General features: G+C 45.7%; 1 protein-coding gene across 3 annotated transcripts in view; it reads right to left on the bottom strand.

The window, feature by feature from the left end:
* The window catches only part of LOC143036392 (uncharacterized), a 405,831-nt gene that overhangs the window by 245,268 nt on the left and 150,563 nt on the right, over nt 1-10,000 (bottom strand). The window lies entirely within an intron of this gene.

Below are 10,000 nucleotides of genomic sequence, written 5' to 3'. Positions count from 1 at the left end.
CACGTGCGCATTAGAATATACTTGTATAACTGTACGCGAACTTTCGCAATTGCAGTTACTTCTGCAATCAGGCCATTGCAGACTCCTCGTCAAGTTGCAGAAAATACGAACCTGCTCTATTGTAAGGATATGAAAAGTACTTATGAACAACTGATCTTACCAATGAGGGGATCGTCTATCCTACACAACATCCACACGAAATGTAAATTCATCTGCTCATGAAATATTTTTCATTCTACTCGTTTTTTATATCTATAAAAAGGCATATTGCAGTTCCCACGTGTAGTATCAGTGAATGAAAATCAGAAGAGAAACAATGGAATCTACCTATAACGTCGTAGAATTATTCGAGAGTTAGGAAGAACCAACTTCACCAACAACGTCGTTAGTAATTGGAACTTCTTGCACGAACGACTTTATGTATTAGTTCTAAGTTTTATAACTCAAACAGAAAAACACGTAAATGATATGATGTAATACCTTATTTAGAAAAACACGTAAATGATATGATGTAATACCTTATTTACCTATTAATTTATCTACGGTACTCATTTATCTATCCGCCTACGCACTTATCTACTCAATTACTTCACTTTTTCTATACATTTACAGTTTCATATCTTATCATACTATTCATCTATTCATTCACTTATTAACCTACTATAGTATATAACTGGACTCAAAACTATTCTACATGCCTGGGAACCTTCATCATTCCACAAGTTCACTTACTCATCACTCTCTTCAACAGCCGGGCGGTGTTCTTAAGAGCCATTTACACGGTGAAACGGTTTGTCAAACCCGGTTTGTCAAACCCGGTTTGTCAAACAAGTGTTTGAAGTCATGTTTGACCGTGTGAATGGGGGCTTTTCTTTGACAAACCGGGTTTGACAAACAGTTTGACCGTGTAAATGGCCATTTAGGGATTGTATATCTTCCAAGTATTATATGGCTACTGATACAAAAATGATGCACTCTTAAGTCTATCAATTCCCCTTACGAGGACCATACTCAAAAATAAACACATAGACAAGCAGGCAAACGAGCAAATAAATGAGTAAATAAATAGTAAATATGTAAATAGATAAGTAAATAAGTAATAAGTAATAGATTAACATAAATAAATCAACGTATAAAATAAACCATTAATAGCATAGATACATAATGAGAATAAAAAAGATGAATGAATGGTAAAATGAAAAATAAAGAAAAATTAACATTTTACTACGGTCTTAGTCACATCTGTCCTGTCTGCTGGCAGGTTATTCCATTCAGCTGAAGGAGACCCCTCCTCCCACAACGGTCTTATTACATCTTATTCTGGTTTCTTCATTCGATTTTATTCATCTTAAGAAGTCCCAGGGAGACAAAATACTGTTAATAATAACATCTCGGGCAGACTCTTCCCGGGCAATTTCATTCATCTTGGTGAAGCCCTTGACGGTGTGAGGGTCGACTCGAGTAAAAAATTTCACGGAAGCCGTCGATCCCTAAAGATGCCTGGTGGGCATCATTCTGATGCCGTGCTATCACCTCCATACACCCATCTTATCATAGCAAACCCCGCCCCCAGCGATTCGAACCGTTTCATACCCACTGGGAAGAATTCGGTACCACTAAGGGTTTCATTCAAGCAAGCGCCAGATGATGTCATCAAGATTAAAGGAACATCGGGGCAGGATAGAGTTAAACTAGATGTTTCTATGGTGGACGGGTTTAACCCAGAGCTTGACAGTTACGTTTATGTTTAATTTATGTACATTAACCCATCGCGCTTAGTCTAGGAGAAGGAGGAGAAGGAGGAGGTGCAGGAGGAGGAGGAGGAGCAGAGAAAAGAGGAGGAGGAACAGGAAGAGGAAGAAAAGAAGGAGTTGGTGTAGGAGAAACCTTGAGGGAACTCTTCCGTGTGCACAGGTTTTTGATAACCGTGTTGGCGTTGGCGAGTACGTAGGAGGAGGACTCCTGCCCTCTTGCGGGTCTCTTCGATCATCAACGCCCACATCAGGTCACTTCCATGACATCTTCTCTTGGAATTTTCCTCCGGCGTTTGTGCTCCATCTACTTCCTTCATTCTTCTAGTTAACCTCTCCTCCCTCCCTCCCTCTCTCCCCTTCCTCCTTCCCTCTCCATTTTAACAATTGCACTTCTTATGGTGGCAGTAATGAACAGTTATGAAAACTAAATTCTAACACCTAACGTCTCGGTTGGACAACCTTCGTCAAAGAGAGTAACGTTGGATTTGGTAATCAAGCTTCAAAAACCCGATGGGTGCCACCTCTCTCATGGACGTATCCCAACGATATCACCTTTTACAAGCTCTCCCTGGATTGCCCAACACAGAAACTCATGTAGGTGGTAAGCTGCTTCATCTTGGCTTGTTTACACATCGTTGGGTTTCCTAATGTGCTCCTATAATGGAAGGAGGCCATTATTTCACACCAAGGGTCACAGTACCTCACTCAGCCCACCAGTCTTCTGTCATCAAAAGTCTAACCTTTTCTCCATTTTATCTACAGACAGAGAAAGACAGACAGACAGGAAGAATGAGATAAAGAGAGAGAGAGAGAGAGAGAGAGAGAAAGAGAGAGAGAGAGAGAGAAGGGGGGGAGAGAAGGGGGGGGAGAGAAAATAGTTGACTTCCTGACGGCGGGTCGAATACAGGTTCCAGTCCTGAGATCCCGCCCTCCTCGGGAGTGGAGACGAGCGCGAGCGGGTGAGGCGAGACGAGGCGAGGCGAGGCGCCCTCCCTTCCCTCCGCAGAGGTCCGGGATGATGGCGTGAGCAATGACCTCCCTCCTCTTCCTCCTACTCCTCTTCCTTCTCCTCCTCCTCCTCCTCCTCTTTCTCCTCCTCCTCTTCCTCCTCCTCCTCCTCCTCCTCCTCTTTCACCTCCTCTTTTACTTCTCCTCTTCTTCCACCTTCTCCTCTGGTGCGTCTATTCCGACTAGAGTGGTGAGGATATCGAGTCAGGAGGGGAGCGGGGCAGGCAGGGAGGGGAAATGCAAGAAAGGCGAGTTGGGCTGTGGGAAGGGGAAGGGGTAGAGGAGGAGGAAAGAAGAGGAAACCGACTGGAGGAGGGAAAGGATGAAGGGAAGGAGAGGGGGAGAGAGGAGGAGGAAATTACAGGAAACCGATTGGAGGAGGGAAAAGATGAAGGGAAGGGGAGGGAAAGGGAAGGAAAGGGGTAAAGGGAGAGGAAGAGGATGAAGGGAAGGGAAGTGGAAGGAAAGAAGAAAGGGGAGGCAAGGGGAAGAGAGGGAATAAAAGGTGAGTGGGGGAGGGAAAGGGGAAGGGAGGGAAAGGGGAGCAAAAGGAACAAAGGCAAAGGAGGAAGGCGAAGGAAAGGGAGGGTAAGGAACAGAAGGCGAATTGGGGAGGGAATGGATAAGAAAGCTGATGGAAGGAAAGGGAAAGACAGGGAAGGGGAGGAGAGGAGAGGGATAGGAGTGGGAGATGGACGAGGGAAGGGGTGGATGGAACAAGGAAGGCTGGACGGAAAAGGTCCTGAAGTTATGACAAAAGGAAATCAGGAGGAAAAGGAAAAAGAAGAAGACATTAGAAAAAAACAAAGGCAGATTTGAGTGAAAAGAAGAAGAGGAGGAAGCGGAATAGAGAAAAGCAGAAGAAAGAAAAGGGTAAATGGAGGAAATGAGAACGGTGGATGAGATTGGAGGGAGAGGGAGGGGGAATTGGAGGGGGGAAGGGGAGAAGGAGGGAGGAAAGGAACGAGTGAAGAAAGAAAGGAGGGAAGGAGGGATTACGCTACATTAGAACAAAACCCTTCAGGAATCAAGAAAAAGATTGGGGGATAGATGATTGGGGAGGCAGTAAGAGGAAGAGAAGGAGGAAGAGAAAGAAGAGGGGGTAGAGGAAGAGGAAAAGGAGGAGGAAGGAAAGGGGTGAAGGAGTGAAAAACGAGGAGGAATAGAAAGGAAAAGGACGAAATGGGAAGAGAAGGGGAAAGGGTAGAGGAAGGAGGAGAAAGAAAAGAAGTAAGAGGGGGGTAAGATTTGAGGATGGAAGGAGAAAGAGGCGGCACAGAGGGAGAAAATGGTGGAAAGGGAGGAAAACGCGGGAAAGAATTAGACTTTGGTCAATTGAACTCAAAGCGATTGAAGTTCGAAGAATTGGAAAACGGGGAGTTGGAGAAGGAAGGGTGTTGAAGGAGCAGTTGTAAGGGGAAGCTGGAGGAGAAGGGGGAGTTGGGGGAGTTGGGGGAGTTGGGGGAGGGGAAGATGGAGGAGTGGGAGCTGGAAAAGAAGTGGGGTTGAGGAAGAAAAGAGAGTTGGAGGAGGGGGAGTAAAAAGAAGAATAGAGGGAGTAGAAGGATTAGAAGAGGGGGAAGGAAAAGATGAAGGAGGAGGAGGAGGAAGAGGAAAAAGAAGGGGAAAAGAAGAAGGAATAGCAGGAGGGTAAAGAGGAAATGTAGTAGTTGTAGTAGGAGGAGGAGGAGGAGGAAGGGGAGGAGGAAGAAGGAGAGGAGGAGGGAGTGGAGAAGAGGAAAATAAAAAGGGGGCGAGAAAGTTGAAAGTTGGAGAGAGCTGGAGTAAGAGGAGATATGGGAAGAGGAGGGAGAGGAGGAGGGAGAAGAGGAGGAAGAGTAAGAGGAGTAAGAGGAGGGAGAAGAGGAGGAAAAGTAAGAGGAAGGGAGGAGGAGGAGGAGGAGAATGAAAAGGGGTCGAGAAGGTGGGGGAGCGAATGCGAATGCGAAATGGAGGCAAAACCTCCATCCAGGTGGATAAAACATTTTTGCCCCCCCCCCTCTCACATCTTCTCTGGCTGGCTGGCTGGCTCAAAGAGAGAAAGAGAGAGAGAGAGAGAGAGAGAGAGAGAGAGAGAGAGAGAGAGAGAGAGAGAGAGAGAGAGAGAGAGAGAGAGAGAGAGAGAGAGAGAGAGAGAGAGAGAGATATACACACACACACACACACACACACACACGCGGGACTGCAGGAAGGAGGAGAGGGAGGGATGGAGGGAGAGTGTAGTGATGATGAAATGGGAAGACGGAGGGCGATGAGGGAGTGAGGGTGAAGTGGGGAGACGGAGGGGGGGAGGGAGGGAGGGAGAGGGGAAGGGAGGGAGGGAGGGAGGGAGGGAGGGAGGGAGTATGTGTGTGAGTCATGGATGACCCTAGTCAGATGGAATGGGAGCCCTGCGGGTTGGAAGTGGGCAGTGGGATTGGAGGCGCCGATCGTCTAATGTCGGGCATTGACGAGCCCCAAGAAACAGGCGTCTAGTGCGCACACACATACGCGCATATGTACATACACACACGTACATACCTACACAAACATGCACATATGCATATATTCACACACGCATCTACGCACGCACACACACACACACACACACACACACACACACACACACACACACACACACACACACACACATATATGCATACATCCACGCACACAAATATATATGCATGCACGCATCTACGCACACACACACACACACACACACACACACACACACACACACACACACACACACACACACACACACACACACACACACACACAAATTCACAAGCAGGCGCGCGCACACAAATACAAAAGGACAAGCACACAGACACGCACACGCACAAGTTTTGGTGCTGTTCCAATTAGGCTACACGCTACACAACACGGCCATATGCCTAATTGGAACAGCACCAAAATCCTACACACCGGTATGAAAAAGACGATAAGAAAAACTATCGAAGCTGCGTATATCAACACTTTTATTTCAACCAATCATAGAGAAGGATTTGTAAATTTAGCACACGTTACAGCAAAATTGATCATCAAGGGGGCACATACAACGAACTCTATTCCAAGGAGACCTGTGAGATGACCCGCTTAGTATATAAACAATGTATTTCAATTTGCCTGTACCATTATCTCTCTGAAGAAGACTGTCGAAACGTTAGAGAATAAAGTACTTCTGCTCCTTCCTGGACTTTACACACACACACACACACACACACACACACACACACACACACACACACACACACACACACACACACACACACACACACACACACACACACACACACACACACACACACACACACACACACACACACACACACACACACACATATATATATATATATATATATATGTATATATATATATATATATATGTATATATATATATATATATATATATATATATATACACATATGTATATGTATATATATATATATATACATATATATATATATATATATATATATATCTATATATATATATATGTATGTATGTATGTGTGTGTGTCTGTGGAGAGAGGGAGAGAGGTAATAGAAATAATTATAATTACAATTGCGCCCTCGGCGATGCTAACGTGGAAACTCTTTGATTAATTGTTTGTGTGGAGTTTGATGTGCTGAAGCAATAACGATTGGGTAAGAGAACACCCGCACATCACGATGTCCAAATTGATTACGATCCTTAACAATTAATATTTTATTCTGGTTAACGTCAGACGATTTTCTTAATGTTTGAGAACCTCCTCTTCGTAATTTGGGGGAAATTATTCAGGTTTTCCACAATTAGACTCCTGTTGAGAAAAGTGTGACACTCTCTTCGCCTGAATACAGTCGTTTGACTTCAGCCTGGATATCGTTAAGGTGAAGGAGTGGCGGCACTAGGAATAGAACGGTTGCCTCATTATGTTGATGGCGTTCATCTCATTGCAAGGATGACGCAGCCCGGACAACACCACAGACTTTTGTCCAGGCGGTGGAAATGCAGGAATCTCTTGGTCACGTAACAAACAGGCGACGCGGCCGTATAAGATGACCCTCAGCGATCCTTCAACCGGTGGCGTCCTTGAAGGACATCTGTCGCTCGCAGAATGCAGGAACACCCCCCTCCCCCTCACCACCCCTCCTCCTCTTCTCTCCTTCCTCCTCCTTTCTCCCCCCTCTTCTGTCCCCCTCCCCCCCACCACCCACCTCGACCTCCCGCCGGTCACCTTGGAGCTACTGACGGCGGCGAACGCGACACAGCGCCGGTCATCGAAAAGATTGTTGGGTAAAGGGGAGGAGGGGGAGGGAGGGACGCCTGTCCGGCCGGTAGCTGTGGGCTGAGCTAAGGTAAGTGCCCACTGGAGGATGAAGAAAAAGGAATGTGGGTGAAGATGCGAACTAAATATTAGTAGTAGTAGGAGAAGGAGGAGGAAGAGGTTGAAGAGGAGGAGGGGGAAGAAGAAGAGGAGAAGAAGTGAGAAGGGGAGGAATATAAGTAAAAGAAGGAGGAGAAGGAGGAGGGGAAGAGGAGGAAGAAGAAGAGGAAGAGGAAGAAGAAAGGGAAGGGAAAGGAGGAGGAGTTGGTTTAGAACGAAACCTGAAACCTGAAACCTAATGGTCCTGCGTGAAGTCTCGTTCTCATCCAAAGCCATCTTTTCTCGTGTTTCTTGATGTCCAGGGCAAGTGGCAGTCACGGATAACCTTTAAGGTATGACCCTAAAGAGGTTACTTGAGGTAGGTTTGGTCCTTTCGCTACGGTCGCGTCTTCTCCTCAGCTGAAGAAAAATTGTCTGGCATCAACCAGAAGCAAGAGACCAGGTAGCGTCAAGGTCAGTTAGGAGGGAAGGTCACGCGAAGGAAAAGTTCAGTTCCAAAGGAAGTCCACACAAGAGAAGGCCAATCAAGAGTCAGATGGAATTAAGGTCATTTTATGGAAATATCGTTTATGAGGGCAAGTCATTTAATGGAGGTCAACTGGGGGCAAGGTCAGGTGGTGAAGGTACACTGGGATCAAGGTCACACGAAGGAAAATTTCATCCCTAAAGGAAATTCACACAAAAGAAGTTCAGCTAAATCCAAGGCCAAAAGGGATTAAGGTCCCGCTATAGAAATATCGTCTATGAGGTAAGGCCACGCGATGAAGGTCAACTGGGGGCCAAGGTCACGAGACGAGAGGACAATGCTCCGGGCGGGACAAGGCGGAGTACGCGAGGGAAGGAGGACGCGGCTGAAAAACGCGGAAGGCGGGGAACACCACAGCGGAGGGAAAGGTCACTGGAAGCCGGGAACCATGAAACACTTCAACGCGGTGCCGCACTTCGTAGAGGTGAGGGAGAGAGGAACCTAAGCCAGAAGGCGCCTAGCTACTGTCAAAACCTTCACTTCTGCCCTATTATGCGCATGGACTGTTGGGACAGTCACTGCTGGTATTTTGGAGAGACGTGCGGAATTCAAACTTACAACTTGGCCTCTGATTACGTCACCAGCACACCGAGAGTCGAGAGGATCGCCGCGTAGATGAAGCGGCTGGCCCTTCTGTGTGTCTTTTTTGCATTGCTTCTGACCCGGACAGAGCAGGCTACGAAGATGATAACTTCATCCATGAGAAGCTAAGATGGGAGGTAAAGTAAATGGGTGTGGGAATGGTAATGGGAATCGGTGCATATCTTAGCTGGCTAGGCTACCTCCCTTAAAAATATATATAGACAGAAAAATTACTATTACTACTATCATCACTATCATCATTATCATCACTATCATCATCATCATTACCATCACTATTATCATCACTATCATCATTATTATCATTATTCTTATCATTGTTATTGATGATAACCATAAGTAGGTAGATGAATAAAGATACAAGTTAATCGATTGATTAATTGATTGATTAAAATAAGTAAATGAATAAATAGATCAATAGAAAAATAGATGAATAAATAAACAAACAAATAAATAGATAAACAAACAAATAGATAAATAGATAAAGACACAATTGTATTAAAAGTTAATCATTGTGGATGAGAGACCATTCTATTCAAGCCTTCATTAAACAAAGGTTACATTCCATCCTAGATGAAGTAGCATTGTCCTGTTATATATACCAGGTTGGCCCGTTAGCGTTGTTTTGCTATTTTAGGATATATTCTAGCTAACTTTGTCCTCATGATGGAACACCCTAACCCCAGCCAACCCACCTCCCCAGTGGAAGGATTAAAGACCCTCTCGTCTATTTCCTTGACCGGTCTTGCTGCCGCCAAGCGATTTTAATCAGTTGAGGGTTACCTGCTCTTAAGTTGGAAAAAGAAACATCTCCATTAATCCCTTCGGATCCGTGGACATGGCTTTATGAGCTTTGTTCTGGCTACATTTGTTTTACCTTTTCTTTTAAGCCACAGGTTGATCTTAGGTGAAATTGTTAAGGAGAAAAGAAAAGTAGAGAAGGAGAAGAAAACAAGAAAAGAATAATGAGAGAAAAGAGAAACGAAAAGGAAAGTCATTTGAAGGATGAGGAGCAGAAAGTGAATCGAATGATGGACCGAAATATAGGGAGGAAAAGAAGAAAGAAGACGAGGAGGAGGGAGCAATAGTAGAAGCATGAAGATGAAGAGGAAGGAGAGGAAGAGAAAGATAAAAGGGAAGAGAAAGAGGAAGAGGAAGAGAAACAGAAAGATCAAAAGAAAGAGGAAGAGAAAAAAAGAGAAGTAGCAGAAGTAGGAGGAAGAGAAGTGGAAAGGAAAAGAGATGAAAAGAGTGAAAATGAGAAAAAGGAGAGGAAAGATGAAGTTGGAGAGGGAGGAGGAGGAGGAGGAGGAGGAGGGGGAGAGAAAGTGGGAAAAGGAGGAGGATGACGAGGAGGAGGTAGAGGCGAGGAGGAGGTGGAGGTAGAGGGGGAGGGGGATGAGGAGCTGGAGGAAAACGGCGAGGGGTAGGAGGGAGAAGGCCGGCTGTATACTGAAGGATGTCTTGGACGGCAGAAGGAAATGCTTGGACCGGGAGCGGCGGCGACAGCCCCAAGCAAGGACGGAGAAGGACATTCAAGTGCACACACGCACGCGCACACTCGTACACACACACACACACACACACACACACACACACACACACACACACACACACATACACACACACACACACGCACGCACACACATACATACACATACACGCGCACGTACTTATCACTTACCTATGCACTTGGGCGTACGTTAGCGTACCAACATACGTTTGAAGAAACGCACACCTACACGCACACACACACA

This window comes from Oratosquilla oratoria, chromosome 20, assembly GCF_046742065.1.
Source record: "Oratosquilla oratoria isolate Oo_2021 chromosome 20, ASM4674206v1, whole genome shotgun sequence".
In the NCBI taxonomy this organism is placed as follows: domain Eukaryota; kingdom Metazoa; phylum Arthropoda; class Malacostraca; order Stomatopoda; family Squillidae; genus Oratosquilla; species Oratosquilla oratoria.
Note: the sequence above shows the minus strand (reverse complement) of the source record. Positions and strands in the feature narration are given on the sequence as shown.